The 21,009-nt window shown below is 44.7% G+C and overlaps 1 protein-coding gene across 1 annotated transcript in view; it reads left to right on the top strand.

The window, feature by feature from the left end:
• The window catches only part of LOC147701034 (protein RoBo-1-like), a 102,223-nt gene that overhangs the window by 60,508 nt on the left and 20,706 nt on the right, over positions 1–21,009 (top strand). The gene's annotated exons all lie outside the window — the stretch shown is intronic.

Genomic DNA, 21,009 nt, shown 5'->3' with positions numbered 1-21,009 from the left:
GCTAAGCTGTCCGTTTGACTCTTTGTTGCTCCATTTGACTGCTGAGGGACATTCCAGTGGGTGTTCTCTGCAGTTAGTATCTCGTCTTCCTCTGGGGTGTATATCAAGTTGGAATTTAAATCTCCAGTTAATATAATGTTCCATGTTGGCTCTGTACTTCGTAAATTTGATATTTCCTTGCATAGCAAATCATTTTTTATCTTTTTTTTGAAGATTTGGTTGAATATAGTAATTAATCAAAATTGTTGTTTTATGGCCGTGTGGATTATGTCCTGATAATTTGACTAGCTGGATGCTTGAATCTGGAGATTTAAGTTGTTCTGAATTGATTTTTAAAGCAGTAGACACGTAAACTGAAAGACCTCCAATTGCTCGGCCATAGGTTTTGGCTTTTTCCGCAGGTACCGTGTAGTGAATGAATCCGGCCAGTGCAATGTCTTCCTGCAGCCATGTCTCTTGCAGTGCAATTATGTCTGCATTGTCCCATTCGTCCAAAGCAAGTCCGTCCTCCAACAATCTTTTCGCTCCGGCTATATTCCATGAGATTCTATGTATATTGTTATTTACTGCTTTGTTTATTTCTGGACCATTCGGTCAATTCTTCCATTTGTTATTCAGCATACTGGGAAGCCATTTCCAGGCGCCAGATGGCGTTAACGAATCCCCCGCTCTCTCTGTGTCAGGTGCTTCACGTATGGTATCTGCCTCACTTCTGCCTTTGGCGTTGTGTAAAATAGAATAGACTGTTTTTTTCGGGGCAAGGTCCACCAGTCTTCTAGTAGGTTGCGGGCAGCTGTTTTTCTTTAGTAGAAGCGGGTATCTTGGAGTAATTGGCTGCGATAATTGGATACCCCACGTTTGGAATATATCCGATTTCCCTAGTATTAATTGCACTATCGAGGCGGTGTTCCAGGTTGTCATCGTTTGTTCGTTCGTTGATTCATTTGTGTTACTTAAAAATTTAACCCAAACTAGGTCGGAAGATTTGATGGCAGTCAGATCCTTAATTTCCTCCATCAGTTTTAAAATTTTGCTCCTGTTTAGGATATCTTGACGGCCTTGAGTCACGTACTGAAAATAATTTGGAAACTGACGTTGTCTAGCTTAATGCTGTCTGGTACTGTCTTTGTTGCCGCCTCATGCTTTGACTGCGTATTTTCGTTTTTCACAATGCAGAAGCTCAGTTTTGTCTGGACCAGATTACGGTGAGTGTCTGATGTTGAATTGTGAAGTATTGGCCCGGAATTTTGTGCAATATCTTGTATTCCCCATTGGTGAGCTGATTTTGGGTTATTAGCTATTAAGCCCGGCTTTTCCGCATCGATCTGGTAGGCCTTTTGTGGTTGACTGCTAGCACATTCTTGAGCCTCTTTATATCCCTCATGATGTGCTCCAGGTTGAGCGTTTTGGGGTATTAGTATTGGTGTTGTGGTGATCGAGTAAGTGTGCCATGCCGCGTTTTTAGTTACCAGGACTGGCGCCAGGTCTTGACATATCAACCAGAACGGTCTTAGACTGCTCAGTATCCTCTCGATCAGTAGTATTGATGTTATCCCTTATCGCAGGAATTTTATGTTCTATGCCTGTTGGGGGCAAGCTGATCTTTTTTACGGCGGCATTTAGCTTGGGTATTGACGTCAATGGGTGGTTTGTCGGACTTCCTGGTGAACATGGGCCATGGATTCCTTTATTGTCGACGAATTAGTAGTAAGGTGCCTACTGGCTCCTCCTGTTGCGTCTTGACTAATTCCCCTTGTGCAGGCCTCTGTCATTTTTAGTGTGTGTTGGTTTGAAAATATAGGATACATACTGGTACGTGGAAGAGAGTCTTCTTCTGGTTTTTTGTTTCTCGCTTTCCATTCATTTTTCCTTTGTCTTTTCGTTAATATTTGTTTTGTTGGCTCAGCAGTAGTAGGTTCAGTCGTTGATTTTTCCATGATGTCGTCGCTAGGTATATTGTTTATGGACTTAGATGGCTGTTCTTTGATCATTTTTTCTACGCAGGATTTATTACTGCCTGTTTGTTGAAGCTCAGGTATGGCGGTATTTGGACCATCTGTGTCTCTTTCGCGGCTAATGGCTCATTTATTTAGATTAATGATCTGTTCTAGGACCGTTGGTAGGGTACTCTTTTTGTTGAGAATTGGGCCACAAGGGCAAGATGGTTGCAATTCGATGGTGTTAGCTTGGGTTCTTTTAATGAAGGTGTTAAGATTATCTAATTTTGTATTTATCCCAGTTATATAGGAGGCAATTATGTTCATTAGATCAATTTGAATGTCGGATTGCATTATTAGCGTAGCTGTTTTTAGTGCTTGCAGGAGGGGAGCTACGAGAATCAGTGACCCTTCGCCTTTGCGTGAGTTCATGTCTGCTTCACTTATTGACGGTTTATTATGCTGCATTGCGTTTTCTGGTTTAGCATGTTTTCCGGCAGGGTCCATTAATCCGAGTGAGAGTATGTTTTTACTCAGATCTAGTGAGTGTAAGGCCTCATCCTCCATGAGCTTTGCGGTCTCTGCGTTAAGCTCTCCATGATTCAACCATTGATCAGGGCCTGTTTCAGCCACTGGATCTCTCTCATTAGATTTGCCATGTAATGGGCTAGTGTTAGACCATAGTTGCGAGAGCTCATCAAGGCATGATTGGAATAAATGAGTATGATTTTGTTGTAATATATCCATTCTTTCCATGCTTAATCTAGGAGGTCCTCTTATTTGCGCGTCTTGAGGCTTTTGTTGTTTGGAAGCATCTAAGTCCTCCTTGCAAGCAGTGTGTATTAATGCTGACATGGTTAGGCTTGTTTCTCTATGAGGCAATTTTTTTTTGTGATTGCCTTTTAATAGGTGGTCTTGAGCTTTAGTAGCAAGGCAGTCTTCACTGGATTGAGCAAGTAGATTTGCAGGCGCAGTCATGCACACTTCGTCTACCAGCTGGTCATTAGCTTCAGGTTCTTTTGCTGGGTCCAGTGGAGTTAATAATCCCCCAACATCTGCTGTTGAAGAAAACAGTGCTGAGACCGGATCTTTCAGGAAGTGGAATCGTAAATCCTGTAAGGAATTTTTGTTTGCTATTGACTTTTCAAAGAGAGTGGCAGTTGGTGAGATTAAGGGATTTTGTTAAGGTGTTATTAGCCTTATTTGCAGTTGTTTTTTCAAGTCTTCTCCGTTTAGCTGTAGCCAGGGGCTTTTCTTACTTTGCCGGACCTCATGTATAGGCTGGAGGCAGCTGCGGCTAGCGGCTAGCGGCTCGCGGCTCCTCGACTCCACAGCCCCGCAGCTGTACCCAGTGGCTTTCTCCCTGTGTTTTTTTTTCCTGGTTTATGAATTCTCCCTGACGCTGTGAGCTGTGTGCTTGCGGCTTGTGGGCTGCAGCGGTGTTGTTCTCGCAGCACTAAACTCAGCGCTCACACCTGCACGTAACCTGCCTCCTCTGGTCTCCTTGCACAAGTCGCGCTCGATCGGGCCGTAATTCCCAGGTTCAGAGAATGCATATCCCCTAATGTGGCCCTAATGTGGCCAAAGAGTTGAGCATCCACTCCGGTTTCAGCGTTTAGTCCCTAGTGCTCTAGATATCTATTCCACCTCCGCTTAGCTTCCCGCTCGCCCTCCCAAGCCTGTTTGCCCCCTTAAGGTAGGACAGCTGCCATCAGGGAGGGAGTAGGGGCAGGTAGCGAGGTGTCATGACAATGTGTGTGTTGTAGTGACTGACACCTGGTCACTCTTGCGTTATAACGGAGGTTGTAAGACTGTTGTAAGACTGTTTGACTGTTTGAACGGGTGTAAGTTGGAGCTCAGTCCCGCTTGCGTGAGCTGGTAAACCGCTATTAGTTTGTTGGTTAGTTGTTAGATTATTTGTAGTTTGTTAACTTTATCAGGTAGACCTCTCTTAGCTTCAGGGATGCGTTGAAGCATGCTTGGCTGTGCTTGGCTGGATTCCACACCTCCTCCTCCTTAGGCCGATATTCAATCACTGGCCTTGCCTTGCCCCAGCCCCTGCCTCTGCCGCTTTCCCACCTACACCTGCAACTGCCTGACCCTTCGTGCAGCTAGAAGGAGGGGCCCTTGAGAGCCCCGATTCGCAATCTCAGGGCTGTGTGTAGAAGCTGGCTGGCGGGCGCTGGTGGTGGCCGCTGTTTCCCTCTCTGCTGCTGGCGCTGCCGTAACTCTCTGTAGCGGTTTACTAGCCAAGATGCACAGCGCTGCTCAGTGAATCAGTGCGCACCCCAGCGGCACCCCGCGGCTCTCACCGAATCACTGCGGCTGCCGTCTGTGGCTCTTGTGGTTTTCAGTGGTTCTCAGTGGCTTCGGCGGCGGCTTCACTGTAGATCGCTGTCACTCGCTGCGTCCACTATTGCGTCCACTATGGCCCTCTCTTTTGACTCGCTGCGGCGTCTGGTCTCACAGTGGAGGCGGCTGCGGGTCACACTGTGGCTCACACTCCGCTCTGCTCCGCGCTGCACCCTGCTGTGTTTCCGTTCCGTTCCGCTGCTGGCTGCTGCTGCTGCTGCTGCTGCTCACTGCTAGCATGCTCTAGCGCCACCGGACCTCAACAGGACACTCCTGGAGTGCTTTCTTATGGTGTGGTGCTGTCTTCCTGTGCCTTTCCGTACAGTGGAGGTGACTTATTCAACTTTATGACCCTGCAGGATGTCACTGGCCACTTTTTAAGACGCTCTGTCGGCACGTCTGTCTCAGCTGTCTTCAATGGTTTCTGAAAGCAAGGTGGGTGGCTGCTCCCTCACCTCTGCCTCCTCAGCGCCGTTACCGCTATCTGCCCCACAACGACGTCCTCCCGGCCTGTCCGCTCTGCCCCGCTCAATCCCCAGGAGCCTGGGGAGAGCCGCAACCCGCCAAACTGCTGACCGCCAAGCCGCCGGCTTCCCAAGCGGCCTCCAACCGCAGCACAGGTGGAGCAGGTGGAGCAGCAATGCAGTGATGCGGTGGGGGTGGAGCAGCAGCCGTCAGCCGAGGCAACCGTCAGCGCGTCCGCATCAGGTAAATGGCAGCGGTACCGGAGGAGACAGTGATGGGTGCAGGGGGGGTAACCAAGGGTTCGTGGAGGGCCCGGTAGCCTGATATGAGCTGGGTGAGCTCAGCGTGGCTTGGCTCGCCCTTTCCAGCGTGTTCTCACATCGCTTTTCACAGCTTCACAGCTTTCGCTCGCAGTGTTTCGTCTCGTAGCTCCTCCTCCAGTCTGAAAATGCTCAGCTCGTCATGAGCTTGTCGGCGCTTTGCGCGCCCCCCTCCTCCCCAGCACAGTGGGGGATTAACCAGCGCAGCGAAGGGGTTAAACAAAAAAAATAAAGAAAATAAATGCTTTGACAGCTGAATTTTAAAGGCTAGCGCCTTAATCTCTTTTAGGCTAGCAAGCTCTGTAAAGGAGCCTGTAAAGGTCTGGCGGAATATTATTATAATACCTCCCCCTTTTTTTCCTATCCTGTCTACCCTATGACAGAGGAAGCCTGACAGGACTGCCAGGGCCAGATCTAGTCCAGCCCCTGCGTCAGCCCAGGATTCTGTGACAAATGCTATGTCTAGGCACTGAGCATCTAAAAGTCTGCGAACTCCAGAGCGTGCTTTATCAAGGAATGTGCATTTATAAGGGTGCACAGAAGCTGATTTGTGTCATTGTCAATCTTTCCTTTAGGTACATGGAGAGTACTCACTTTCAGGTTAAGAAGGCACATGTTACATGTATGACAAGTCACTGACTTATCACAGTCCTCAGGAGATAGGGCCGGGCCATTGCAGGTCCTACCTGAGTTAAGTTCTAGAAGTGAATCTCTGGAATATTTAAAGGCCCTATGGGATTGAATGGAGGAACTGCCAGGGGGACCGGCACTAGGCACGGGCCAGGCATGAGGGGCGCAGACGGGCTAGCCTTTAGTGTGCCTATGGCGCACCTGCTGTGTGCGTCCACTGCGTCATAGTTGTATTTTATACAGGAAGGGCGTGATGGGAGAAACAAATGTATACTACATATATAATGCATAACAGCAAGTTGATGTAGTGGCAAACAGCACTGACTGAGGAAGTGGGAAGGAGTCCAGAATGAATGGTGCAGCACAGTGAGTAGTGCAGTATGCAATGAGGAATGTAGCACAGGGTCTAAGGCAGGAAATCAGACCCTGTCTCTATAAAGAGACTACTTATGCTTAGCTGTTCCTTTAAACCTGCAACAGAGGAGCCCGTAGCTGAGGACAACGCCGCTGAATTCACCCGCACCTGCCTGTCCGACTCTGCATCTCGCCGCACCGCCTTCGCTGGTGCCACTTCGCGCCAGAAGACTCAGAGGAGGTGGCTGTGCAGTGTAGTGGAGAAGGAGTGGGCTGCCTGGAACGCCGCAGGGACTCAGTCAACCAGGAGTCCCTGCGAGACCTACCACACCTGGTCTGCGCCTACTGCTCAGCCCCGCCCACTGGCCACCGCGTAGCTTACTTAGTAGACGAGTCCACGCTGCGCGGGAGCGCGCGGGAGCACGCCGGGCTAAGCCCGGTCAAAGGGCGGGCCATCTGTGGCCGTCAGAGGCCGAGCGAGGCCGGGCTGGGCCTATTCTTTTGCATCCATCCTCCAACCTTTCTTCCGCCGGAATGTCTGTTTCAGGTATGAGCCCCGAAATAACCATTGTGGATAAGCCAGGGGGGGCTGCCGTTAAAAGGTACTCTTGACAATTACTTCACCAAGGTCCTCATTGATTTATAAAAGGAGACCACGCTAGAAGAGCGAAGGGCGGAGCGCCGTCGCTCGGTAGAAAGTTTGAAAAACAAAATTATAACAGATCCTACGCTGAATGCCGCTTTTTTTAATGGGGGAATTCTCAGTGGAATCGAAGATCTAACTTTGCCAGAGAGTGTTCCGCTTTTGCTATGTGACTGCACCCCTACACCGTGTGTCTCTATTGGACAGACCTTGAGTCCTACTCCCCTTTCTAGTCCTATTAGTTTAACAAAGGATTCGGTTATTAGGAATCGCACTTCTGACAAATTTAAACATAGTAAGAATAAAAGGCCAATTCTGCCTAAGGTTCAAGGCCCACCACCCAGCAAAAGAAGACGTAAGGGGGGGCAATGCAAAAACCTAAGATTAGTCACTCAGATTTTGGCAAGTCTCTCAAACCCGGTACCACAGCCGAACAGACTTTAGCACTTGCAGAAGATAAATTGTTAAAATTGACAGTCGATTCAACATCCCCGCACATTGGAATGGACATCGGCATTAGTGCACCCGCTGATGGCCCCGCAGAATCCACACTGAAACCAGCATATACTAGTATTTCATTAGATAGTATGGAACACTTAATTAGATCCTTTATCTTACCCATTATAGAAAGGTTAAAAAACGTGGAGAAACGTCTTGAGGTCATGGAGTTAGGTATTGCGAGGAAGGATAACTTATCAGAGGTCCTGGTGAGTGAGGCTGTGCCGCCTTCGATCCCGGTCATACCAGCTATGTCTACTGCCCCTAAAGTCTCATCCCAACAGACTGCAGTTACATCAAAACCCCCCAAAATGGCAGCTTCCATCCAACAAAAGCTATCTCCCCCTAAGCAGGCAAAAAAAAACAGTCGTAATTCCTGCGAATAACATCATGAGGGATCAGGAAAAGGTACCTGCGGGGAAATTACGTGAGGAGAGGAGAGGCATCAGACACATAGGGGTTCCAACGAATAGGGGTCCATTAGCAGAACTTCCCCTGGAAGCCGTGCCCTATGTGGTTGTCTTAACAGGGGTTCCTGTATTGGTGGATAACAAGAGGGAAGGGTTTGCCCAGCTGAAGAACAAAATTATCCATTGGTTCAGAGTATACAGACCAATCACAAGTAACATCAATGGCGAAATAGTACATGTTCGCCGACTCCCATGGCTGGGTAGTAGAAGTAAGGACATTGAGGGAGATGTAGTCGTAGTCAACTTTAGAGATTCGTGTGTGGTCAATTACATATTAAATTGGCCTGCAGGGAATGGTAATAACAGCATTATCCCCCGCCCTCTGACCTACTTCTATCCCAGATCCCTAGTGTTCGCCCCAAAATACATTAGTGGACAATCACATACCCATACATATTTCCCAACCCTATTTAACACCGGGCATTTGTTACATGCACAATACCAAATGCCTGCTGCTGATCCCTACGGGTGGAATACTGTCCCCCCCAGAGTCAACACAAATTTTAACAGAAGCAAGGACAATCTGAGGCCCTTCACACCCCTGGAGACATTTGACAGGTTTGATGTGTTCAGTGGTATGGATGACTGCGACTGAAGTTTAGAGTCTAGGTGGGGCATGGGCGGTCAATCCCATACCACTAGTCCAGAAGGTACAGCCCATGGGGTTTCAGAAGAAATCATTTCGTACCCCATGTTATACCAGCTTCTGGGGGAGAAAAATGTAGATAGTTACACACTGGGAATGCCAATTTCTTCACCCCCCGTCCAAGATAAGGGGCATATTCATAGGGAATCAGTACATGTTAAATCCACCAGTGTGCATACTGTCCAAAAACTGACGGTTTTGGAGGGAACTTCTGCGGAATTGCAAGGCAAGACTAGAACATACCCTCTTGTAGTAAGTAGTGGGGCATCAGTGAAAGACAGTACAACACTCGGGTCAATGCCCTACAATTATAAAAGGAGGGCATTCGGTGGTACAGCAGAAACAGTTACAAGATCAAGTGACAGTTCACAGAGCAACAGGTACACTGAGTCTAGTAACATACTTTGAACTCCAGCCTCTCAGTGGGATGCACAAGTACAGCCTGATCAGGCCCTCAGAGAATCGGGAAAGGACCAGACTGCCCAGTATCTAGTGTCCTGGAACATAGCTGGTCTTAGGAATAAGATAGTTTCCCATGATTGGTTAAATTTTATTGATAACTATATTATAATCATCATGCAGGAAACCTGGGCAACAGAATCCCAGTACCGGACGGGTTATTTAAACTTTTCAATATCTGCGACCCATACGCAGAGGGGAAGGCCAATGGGGGGCCGGACCACCTGGGTAAAGCAGGACGCCAGGTACACCACGGCGCACTTAGATTCCAATTCCAAGGACATTCTAATTGTTAAGCTCCACTCCCCTGAGTTCTGAGATCTAATAGTATTTAATGTATATGCGAAGGGTAATCCGGGAGGAAAATCTTCTGAGACAGTCAAACAACTGGGACAGTGTGTAAAATTACACAGGGGAAAGGCAAATGCATTGATATGTGGTGACTTCAATTGCTCTTTTGAGCCTCTGACCAATTTGACATTGATCTTAAAGAGGCAGAGGATGATAGCTGGCAAATTCCTCCTCTAAATATACCACCCATAAAGAAGTGGACCCAAGCAGCTCTCCATCTCAAGACTCTTAGGGGCAGATTTATGTTAACGGGCGCATCCCCAGGGATGCGCCAGTTAACGTGCGCCACAGTGCGCCACAGCTCCGCCACCCATGGTGCGCCGCATTTGTGACGCATCTGTTCCGGAAATGTGGCGCATTGCTGGAGTTGCGTCGCAGCTCCAGCAAGGCTCGGGGGTGCCCCATCTACACAATGCTGCATCAAGACCTACGCCTGCTTCAAGCAGGCGCAGGGTTTTGACGCAGCATTGGCCTGAAAGTGACTGAGTGAAATCTCATAGATTTCAGTCAGCCACTTTCAGGAGGCGTCCCTGCGCAGGAACGCCCCCCCCAGCGCAGGAACGCCTCCTTATGGCGCAGGGCTTTACAACGTGACGCATCTCCTAGATGCGTCACATTGTAAATAGGGTGCATTGTTTGCGCCGCAGTTGCGTTAAATAAAGTGACGAAATTGCGGCGCAAGGGCATCATAAATCTGCCCCTTAGTCTTTAGCATGGACTAAGAGCAGCGAATGGTAGAACTAAAGAGGATAACGACAGAAGTCCAACTTTTAATAATGGCACACGCTCAAGCAGGATTGACTATATTCTAGTTAATCTGGAATTTTGGTCAGCTATCCAGGATATGACTATCCTTAAAAGAATTGAGAGTGACCACAACCCTCTGAGTTTAGAGCTTCAGCTATTCTCCAAATTGGGAGTCGTTGATGCAGATAGATCCAACGATATCGCTCTTGCAAATGACACAAGAAGGTTAAAATGGGCGGAATGCATGGACAATTGCCAATGCATTTCAGAAATGGTAGAAATGGTGTCAAGTGCAACCAGCAAGTTACAGTGTTGCATGCCTAATAATGATATTATGACCAGGGTGGTTCCAATTCACACAACTCTTTTTTTGAATCTTAGTAAATTTTTATAAAGCGAAGAAGTGATCCCCCCGTAAAAGTAGAAGGAAACAGGAATCATGGTATGGCAAAAGCTGCAGAACCGCATATAAATCTCTAGCAATGGCCGTGGGATCAAAGGATAGGCTCTCAATACGTGATGCTAGGCGCCACTACAAAGTGACCCAGCAGGAAGCAAAAAAAAGCTGGGATAATAAATATTGGGAAAAGCTATATGAGGCAAGTAAGTCTAGAATTATGACAGGATTCTGGAATTTAGTGAAATGGGGCAAGGGATCTTATAGGTCACAGCCAGAAAACTCCGTCCCACCAGAACGATGGGTATCATTTTTTAAATCACAGTTTGCAAACCCCGTCGGGTAAGTGCGGAAAGTCTGGATCCTATTATAAACCATGTAGCCACCACCCCGTTAGTGTTTAGTCGGAGTGATATCGAACATGCCCTAAATACCATTCCGAGAGGTAGAGCCCCGGGTCCGGATATGATTCCGGAAGACCTTTTTCTTCATTGCCTGAGAGGCATGGGTGCCATATATAGAGCTGTTGGCGAACACTATTTCCAGGGACTCCCTGATACCAGACGTCTAGAGGGGAGCCAAAATCATCCCAATTTTTAAAAAAGGGGATCGTGCTGACCCTGCAAATTACAGGCCAATTAGCCTAATTGCATGCATTCAGAAGGTGGTGGCTAGGCTTGTACTACATAGGATTCAGAATTGGATTGATGATTCTGGGGTTATGTCCACACTACAGGCAGGCTTTCGCCCTTTCACTAGCACTGTGGATCAAGTTTTTAGATTTTCTACTACATATTGGAAATGGGTAATCCTTGGGGGAGGCACTCTTTACGCAGCCTTTGTCGATTTGAAATCGGCATTTGATCTCGTTCCACGTACCAGGCTGTGGCGAGTGCTTCATGAGCAAGGTATGCCACACGAACTCCTCACCTTCTTGATTAAATTTCACGAAAGTAATTATGCACAGGTTAGGTGGGGCAACCAGGGCCAGGTTACCGATAAATTCGATACAGAAAGGGGAGTTAGACAAGGGTGCGTCTTGGCACCAACTCTGTTTACGCTATACATAAACAGGGTTACTGAATATTATAGGGTGGTCCACACAGATGCACCTAAACAAAATGGCATCCCAATACCCCTGTTAATGTTCGCAGACAACACCCTTCTAATCTCTAAAACACAAGTAGGGCTTCAAAAAGCAATTAGCTGTTTTGAGGCTTTTTGCAAAGATTATGGTCTAATCATAAATGTGTCAAAAACTAAATTCATGGTAATGCACAGACACAAGAAAGTGAGGGGCAAAGTTTTTATGAATGGTGAGCTATTAGAACAGACTGATTGGTTTAGTTATCTGGGCATCACACTGGGATCTAGGATGGAATGGAAGCCACACATAACTTACTTAATTACAAAACATGCACAGCTAGCTGGTGTCCTCTTGAGAGAACTAAGATCATCAGCTACTCAACCAATAGCCCCAGCCATAAAAATATTTGACACGAAAGTTAGGGCTTTGATGTTATATGGGGCCGAACTGTGGGGGGTTTCTGATGTTTCAGTCCTGACAAATGCACAAAATAAATTCTTGCGGTGCATAACTAGACTTCCAAAATCAAGACCATTGACACCGCTGTATATGGATCTGGGTTGTCAGAAAATTCAGGACATAGCTAGCTTTAGATCAGTTGCATTTTGGAGGAGGTTATGGGTTACGCCCGAACTATCTCATTATGCTTCAGCGCTCCTAGAAACCAGAAATATGGACACAGGGGTAAAATATTATGGTTTAAACAGGTCAAGTCGCAATATAAAGCCCTAGGAAGGAAGGAACTTTGGGAAAACCCATTAGAAAAAACCTTTCCATCACACAAGGCCCTAAAAGAGCTGTATTGGGCTAATATAACCCAAAGGGAATTTCAGAAACATACTGACCCATCACTTACCAGGGCTTTTTTGGAACAAAAACATATCCCTGTATATGAGCGATATTGGGACCTTAGCACCATCCCCAATGATAGGAAACTTTTCCATCAATACAGGGTAGGAACTCTTCCTATCAACACATTCACAAGTAAGTGGTCAACTAATAAAAAAGAGAACCATCAGTGTCCTTTCTGTATAGCCCAATCTGAAACTTTAGCTCATGTTTTGTTTATATGTGCAGTATACAAAGCCCCGCGTCACAAATGGATTAGACCAATTTGCATACAGAAAGGCATCCATAGTGGCATTGTGGCACTTAGGATCTTAAAAACAGATTGCACTGATAGCATGGTTATTGCACTTGCAAAGTTCCTAAAATGGATGTGGACTATACGTAGAGATAAATTGAAACTAATGTAGACTGTAGTGTTTTAACCTGGCCTTATAGTAGAAAGTGTAAGTTGTTAACTATGCAACACATTTTTAAAATGGTTTTTAAAATTTTAAGATATAGCATATTTATTATATTAATGATTGTGTTTGGAACACCCTTCATAAAGCATTGATTGAATAGATTAATTTATGAATTTTCCCTTGCCATTAGGGATATTAGGATGTAACAAGTATGAAATGCTGGATTTTTATTATGTGTTGTTTTACTGTGATGTCGTTTATGACTTGTGTCGAAATAAAGACTTATTGACTATGACTACTTATGTACTCCTCATGCAATGAGAGCAGGGTACCCAGAAGATTAGCTATATGACCCCATATCTGTCACCTGAGAGTTAGACTGCTGTCTATAACCTGGAGGTTTATGTTGTTTGTTGAGCAATAACTCTTTAAGGGGATTGACCCAGTTCCTTGTAACCTGAGACACAGGACCATAGTTGCTTATTTTGAAGCAACATAGCACAGTAACCAAATGTGCAGTGCTGCTTTGCACAATGCAGAAAAAGCAGCGGAGACCCTTATCTACTAAGATTGGCCTGCTGCTCTGCACTGTTACTCTAATAAAACTGCCTTGCATCACACACTATGGCGTAGAGGTGAGTGAGCATTGTCTAGCATAGCTTTTGCACAAGAACCATACCTTTCTAGTGCAAAATTCTGTTCCTAGGCAAACTCAAAAAGGCCCCTGGCATTGGATGTGTGCTGTGCACTTCAGCGCACATGCCTGCATGGGTGTTTTGAGGAAGAAACACATTTCCCCTTATTAACACCTGCTTCAATGTGGTGTTATTTTTTGTGTTATTTTTTTATGTGAATACAAGTCTGGCATCTTGGCAGGTGAAGTTCCACGTAAAAACGTATGGGGATTTGCACTGATCCGCCCAAATAACTAAAGCAATACGAAGCAGTGAAATTTTTTTTTGTCAAAAAGGGCACCTTCACTGCGTAAAACATAATTTGTACTAGAACATGAATACCTATACATCGCTTTGTGTCACATTGTAAAAGAGCCTTAGTAAATGTGGGCTATAATGCTTCTGTGTCATACCAAATCCAGTCTATGTAGATTCTATATTACCTGGGTATAGATCTGCTAGTTAAAGTCATTGACTATTAGTGCAAGATACTGTTGTTGTTTGAAAACCAAGACTACTATACTTTGTGTGTAACACTCTCTTCTGTCTCAGGAAATCTCTCTCTACTCCAAGAATGCACAGCTCATGCTTTTCAACAGTCGACTGCTCATCTCTGATCTGAGCTGTGCGAGCGAGGGAGTGAGTCATAGAGCGGCAGAGCTGAAGCCGCGCTGCTCCCGAACCCGCACCCCCTCCCACGGTGCTCCAGAGACACTGCAGGTGGTAGAGAAGCAGGGAGCGGGATAAAGGCTACAGTGGACCCCGACCATTGAAGCCGCTGTATTCCCGCCATACTCCTGCTGCTCCACTTTCCTGCAGCCTGTAGCCTGTGCCATTTGCGTTAACTGTGTCAGCAGGGGCATATGTCAAATTGGTCTCAGGAGCGGGGGCAGGTTATTCAAATCTGCTGCAATCCAAGAATCTCGCACCTGCGGCAACATCATCATTGAGCAGCAAGCACCTTTATGGTGGGGATTCTTGTGTTGGCTTTGGCATAACAGCGCTGGCACAATGGCCCAAGGATTAAGGAATAAGTACAGAGGAAGCGTCTAAGCCGGTGAGTCAGGGGGTACGGTCTTGGTATTCACCACCTCTCTGCTGACTTCCAGTGACTTTGGTACTCCTCTACCTCTGCCTAGGTCAATTGCCGCCAGTTGCCACAAACATTGTTCGATATGGTTTGTGAACACGAGTGCGGCTGCCATTAGGCATTGGCTGGGAAGTGATTGAAGAGAGCCACGGAGGTGGCCCGGTTAGTTCTGGGTGCAGCCTTTGGCTCTCCCAGGTCCCCCCACTCATAACTGCTTCTCAATAACGCAATAGACTCTCCATTTTTCTGCTATTTATTATCGTTGCTATCTTTTCAACTCTCAAGACCAGGGTTTTGGGTACATCAAACAGTGCTGTGTTTGGCAACGCACGTACTTGTGACCAGAGGAGAGTCAAGTACAGCCCATATCAGTCATTTTAGGCACCAAATTATACTCCCTGTGGTCGGTACTTCATTGAACCTTAAGACTCCAAAATGTGTTTACCGATCGGTGCACCAATACCATCACCGTTGATAGTAGGGTGCATGTGCTCAGGTAAAGAAAAAGCTCCTGTTCCCCCCACAAAAAGAACAAAGAAATTGCAGGATTCAGTAACATCAAGAAAAGTAAAAGCAAACACTTTAGGAGGAAATCAATCGATATATCCAATTGAAAATTCCACACAAATTTGAGTTTATGAAAGATTCCATTGGAGCCATGGTGTCCACAAAAACGGAGACAGAAACAACTAAACTTCAATCCCCGATTAAAACTTATTGTATAACACAAGAATCAACAAATATGACAAACTCTAACTACCATGAGAAAATGGAAAAGGAGGGCATTTTAGAGGGGCATATTATGGATTTGGAAATGCAAACACTGGCATCAATAATACAAAGAGCACATAAGGAGTTGGATGTACTAGGGATACCACAGCAAGTACTGATATCGAGGCTCCCCTACCCCTGGAAGTTAAAGTAGAAATTAAAAAGACCAAAACCAAATCTACGCCCCTAGTTGCTGAGATTAACCAGGTTAACCAAGAGCCAATAGTAGTGGAGTCTCAGGAACACCAGTACCAGTTAAAGTGGCAGTAAGAATTCCATGGGTCTTAGCTTAGAGATAAGACCAGATCCGGATACGGGGAACAGCATACCCATTTCAGGAGTACTCCAAATAACAATCATACCTATGAATAACCAGTTAAACCCACTTACAGGGTCTCGGCAGCGGGGGAATCGCCCAAGTCTTCTATATCTTCCATACTTAGTAAAAGGAGATACAGGAGCCTTCGTCTGCAGGAGGAACCCAGATTTATTCAATAGCCTGGGCTATGGAACAGAGTCCCAAGCTAGTCAGAGACAAGACAGAGGAGGCTGCTGCTTCACTCTGCAGCTACAAGCCTTTTATACTTTTTCATCCCAGTCGTTTGGCATTGTTTAATCAGGGCAGTGTTTGCAGTTGTTACCCAGATCCAGACGATGTATGTAGATGGTGACCTGGTTAAGGCTTGGTACAAAAAACATTGTTCACTCGGCTTTGATCAAGGTTCAGTCTTTCAGGTCATTGTTCAATTGCCCTGATCAAAGCCTGGTCTTTCAAGTCATTGTTTAATCACCCTGATCAAGGTACAGCAGTCAGACCATTGTCCAGACAACCTTATCACGGTGTCAAGGATGGTTACCAGGCTGGGAGCAGGAGATGGAAAATAAATCATTTACTCAGGGTGTGAGTGTCTTGTGGCTTTCAGTTGTACTGCAAAGAACAGGGGGTTTGGTTTTGCGACAGTTCCTGGGCAGAAATGCAGGATGCAAGATGGTTTTTGTTTTGTCAGTTAGAATTTCCTCAGGCATCAGCAGAAATGACCAGATGGCTCGTGTGGAAGGGTTTGACACAAGATGGCAATGAAAAAGCAATGGAGTCCCGGTACAAATGATGCCGATCAGAAGAACACTTTTCCTCACCTACAGGGACAAAAGAAAAGGTCCAAGCATGACAAAAAAGAAAGAGGATGAGCAATTAAATTATCTAGTTGGCTCCATAAATACAGCACTATGTTACTCTGAATGCCAGCAAACTCAAAGCTCACTAAATTTGGGTAAACAGGATTTAGGGTCAATATGGGACATATTTTATAGAACTTCACACTTAACATTAAAAGCTCTTATGCTTCAATCAAATAAAATGGAGGTACAAATTGATTTACTCAATGTCATGGCAAATGCGGTGGCCGGAATAGATCAGAAACTATCAATGATAAACAGACTGATAATTAGAGCTCAAACACAAGCAGATGCGTCCTATTTAGAACGTACATGTGCCCCAATAATCAATAAATTGGCAACATTACCGAATGTGATGAATACTATCCTCAAAGTCTTATATTTAGGGGCATATTATTAAGGCAGGCAAAATTAAATTATCACCGCTTTTGCGGCTGTTTTTGGCCACAGAGTGGCGATGATTTCATTGCCCTATTAGCAAGCTGTCGCTAACATCAGTTAATGACAACTTTTAGGCGATAGCGAGCGGTTTGGGGCCTGCTTTGCATGTCAGCGATATTTATCGCTGATTACATGCAAAGTGGGAGTACCCAACTAGTTATCGACTGAAAGCAGTCGCTAACGTCGCTATCACCTATTAGCAAGGCAGGCGTAGCGATAAAAAAAATTGAGCTTAGTGCGAATATCGCTAACAACTAACACCTGCTCAGACCAGTAATTAGCCATTATATCCAATGTGAGGTGGATATTCTGGCTAAGACCCTATTGGTAATGATGCAGGAATATTGCTGGTTTTCCAGTGATATTCACGCATTTCACCGCTATCGCCGGTTATTTTATCACATTGGAGATAAACGTTGCTAATAGCACGTTATCTCTGCAATAAAATCCGACGATGCTTGGCGATAAAAACAATTTTGCTAAGCTTCTTTAGCAATAAATATTGCTAGTTGTTGATAATATGCCCCTAATTCTTTAAACAGAAAGGTCGAATGAACAACTGGAAAATAGGAAAATAAAGGATATTGAATCAATCAGAAGTATAAACCTACAAAGTGATGTAGTTCAATTGAACTCACTGGGGAAAAAGAATAAATACGCATAATACAATATTGGCAATAGGACAAGACCAATAACAAGAAGGGTTATGCCAAACAATCGTCAAAAACCCATAGGATTGTCTAGAGATGAAAACACTGAGGACCAGGGGGACAAGCAATTAACTTCTAAATTGTCAAAAAAATAGGAAAAAGCTACATAAAGCAAGAAACAAGGCTAAACGTAACTCGTATAACAGAGTACAACACCAAGAAATTGGAAGGCAAGGAACTAGTACAATCAGTAAAAACCAATGTAATGAACCATCAGGAAATCAGAATACAGAATCACACAGAAAAAAGTCTATTCAATCTAACAGAAAAAAGCATGAAGTACTTTTCTCTATTCGATAAGGGTAAAAAAGAAAAAACGCTTAAGGAACTGAGTAAAGTGGACACTGAATCATGTGATCAACAGAATTCACCTTTGAAGGATGAAAAAAGTGGAGTACATCCTTATGAACCAGACATAGAAGGGATTCTTAAGTAAGTAAGTAAGTAAGTAAAGCTTTATTCGATTTCAAGTAAAATCATAAAAGCACAACAAATACATCAATTTAAAATTCATATACATGGTTAATACAAATAATTGCTTACTTAGACAATTAAAAAAACATTTGTTAGAAAACGAGATAAAACATCAATTATTATAAATTTGAGATCCTATATCATCAAACAACAATAGGCATCGGGGTACCAAGAAGGGAAATGTTTTACCACATGGATTTACGGTACTTTATGACCGTTTTTAAAAAACATGAAACGGCGAAAATCACATGTTCATCTTCTAGCTGTAACAGCTTTTGAAAGGCTGGTCTGCAATTTCTTAAGCCCCATCGGTTTAGTAAAGGTTTCAAAAACTGTTGTCTAGGGTTAGTATATAATTTGCAAAAAAACAATATGTGTATGTTAGATTGCACTGCGATGTTATCGCATGGACAGACCAACTTACTGGGTGACCAGTTGTTCATGTCAGGTAAGTTGACCATGCGGAAAAAAATCCCTAGACGCAGACGAGACAGAAGCATTCGATGATACGGGCTAGGGACAACAGTCAGGTAAGTTTGCAAGCCTTCGTTGGGGGTAATTTCCTGGAAATTTAAGACTGTGTTTTTGTTTTTCAAGATTCCATCTTGCAGTTTCTAGGTGGATGGTTATCATTTTTTTAAGAGCTGATCTTGGGATACCCTCCATGGTTCTTGGATTTTCAAAATATCTGGGTGTCCCAGCTCGGAAAATATTGATCTTACATATGTTAGCCATCTAAAGTTAGCAACCCCATCTAAGGCTAAACAGTCTTCTATGAGGTCCCTGTTGAAGCTAGCTTCGTGTGTTACCCACACCTTATGCCACAGGAGGATTGGGGACATCTTAATAGTGTCACTAAGGTATTTGACTCCTGCCTCGATATGCGCCATAAATGTAGAGGTACTTTTAGGTACTCCCAATAGGTAGCAGATAAATTGATTTTCGCAACCCTGCAAGGAGTAATCCTTCTCAATGCCCCATAAGCCCGCACCATAGGTGGCTGTAGAAGCACATTTAGCCCGGTAGATCTGGATCAGCTCCTTAATTGGCTTACCACCAAGTCTGCCAGAAAAAGCGCGCAAGGCCTATGGTGCGGATGAAAGCCAGCTTTCTTGCTGCAATCGCCGGCTTCCAGCGGCACCGTCTGTCAAACAGGACTCCTAGGTAGCAAAACTTATCAGTTGTAGCTATTTTTTGTTTATCCAGGAATATATTACAAGGGGCTCTGTTAAGCTTCCTAGTGCATGGCATGGTAAATGTTTTTGAGATATTATCTCTAAGACCTCTGTCCTTCATGTAACTTGCAAAGTTGGTTACCGCCCTCTGTAAGCCGACTTGGGTCTGGGACATTATGGCCGTGTCGTCGGCGTACAATAAAATTGGTACTAGTAAGCCTTTCACAGTGGGGTAATCATTTGGTAGGAGAGAGAGGTGTTGTCCGACTGAATTTATATAATAAGTAAAAAGCCGTGGGGCCAGAATGCAACCTGAATTATTATAAAGCTCTTTAATAAAAATAATTATATGGGCGTCAATACCCAGTTTGACCAGCATGGTCCATAATAATGAATGGTCCACGCAGTCGAAAGCGGAGCTTAAATCGATAAAGGTTATAAAAAGTGCTCCGCTTCTGGCCTGGGTATACTTGGAGATAAGGAGGGACAAATTTAAACACTGTTCAGTTGTCCCTATACCTTTCCTAAACCCGTTCTACAAGTGTGACACAACGTTATGGTCTTCCTCCCATAATTGTAATCTTTTTAAAATGATTCTACCTGCTACTTTCATTAGACCATCCAATAAGGATATTGGCCTGTAGCAGGTGGGGTCGTCCCTACTGCCCTTTTTAAATATAGGGACCACTATGGCATCCGACCAGGTTTCAATGAACCCACTTCGGTTTCCCATGTTTAGAACGTTTGTAAGAAGGGGAGCCCAGAAATCCGGTTCAGCTTTATATACGTCTACCGGGGTACAGTCTGGCCCAGCTGCTTTACCTGATGCGCTTTCCCTGATTGCGTCACGGACTTCTTCTATGGTGAAGATTAGATCTATTGGGAATGGGCGGAAAGAGGGGTGTACACCTCCACTGTTGACTATACTTTTATCTACAGTTGGACTAGCCCCTAATGGTGATGTAGTGTCATCTTTCCTCGTTTGATTATATAGTTGGCTAAAATGGGTTAGCCATCTTTCATCAGTTATGGCGAGGTCCATTGTGTTACCGCTTTCCCTCGGTTGGTATAGGGTTTTGACCAGCCTTCAAAAGTGAGAACTATTTTTCTGTCTAGAGGCCTCCATCAGTGATTCCCATGCTTGCTTTTTTAATGCCAGTCTTCTTTCTTTGATAGCTAATTTATATAATTTCCTGGCCTCGCGTATTATAGGGGGGTTTCTTGGTTTCAGGGACAGTGCTCCTTTTAGAGCTTTCAGCGCTTTCGTGCATTTTCCGTTGAACCACCCTTCAGAGCTTATTGGGTTACTTTTGGGCACACGGACAAGCATATTTTAATGTGATGTTGAATATTAGCAAAAGCTGACATGACGTTACTGGGCTCCCCATGTACCTCCAAACAAACATTGACATCAGCAGCACAATGAGTAATCAGCTTCTGTAGGAACGCACTGGGCCAATTTTTTCCCATTTTACCACGTATCCATTGGTTTTAGATAAGTCGATCTTATATGGGTACGAGCGGGGAAATTCCTTATTGTCAGAACGCCCTTTTACATTAACACCAATTATCAAAAGGTAGTGGTCACTAGATATGTCTTTTCCGACTTCCCAGGAAGTTATAAACCCTGGGTTGGCATGAGTTATTAAGGCGAAATCAATAATCGAGTTACATCCTCTACCAAAAAAGGTTGGCTCAAAAGGAACAGGCGGTGAACAAATCTGATTGACAAAAAAAAAATCGAAATTAAAAACAATACCATTTAAAAGGGACCCCATCTTTGTATGAGAAAAATGAATTGGGCCCTCCACCCCATAATCTGACAAACCGCACAAGTCTGTTTCAGTGGGCGAGCAAATGGTACAATTAAAATCCCCCACCCAAATTATCTT

Source organism: Lissotriton vulgaris, chromosome 7, assembly GCF_964263255.1.
Source record: "Lissotriton vulgaris chromosome 7, aLisVul1.2, whole genome shotgun sequence".
Lineage (NCBI taxonomy): Eukaryota > Metazoa > Chordata > Amphibia > Caudata > Salamandridae > Lissotriton > Lissotriton vulgaris.
Note: the sequence above shows the minus strand (reverse complement) of the source record. Positions and strands in the feature narration are given on the sequence as shown.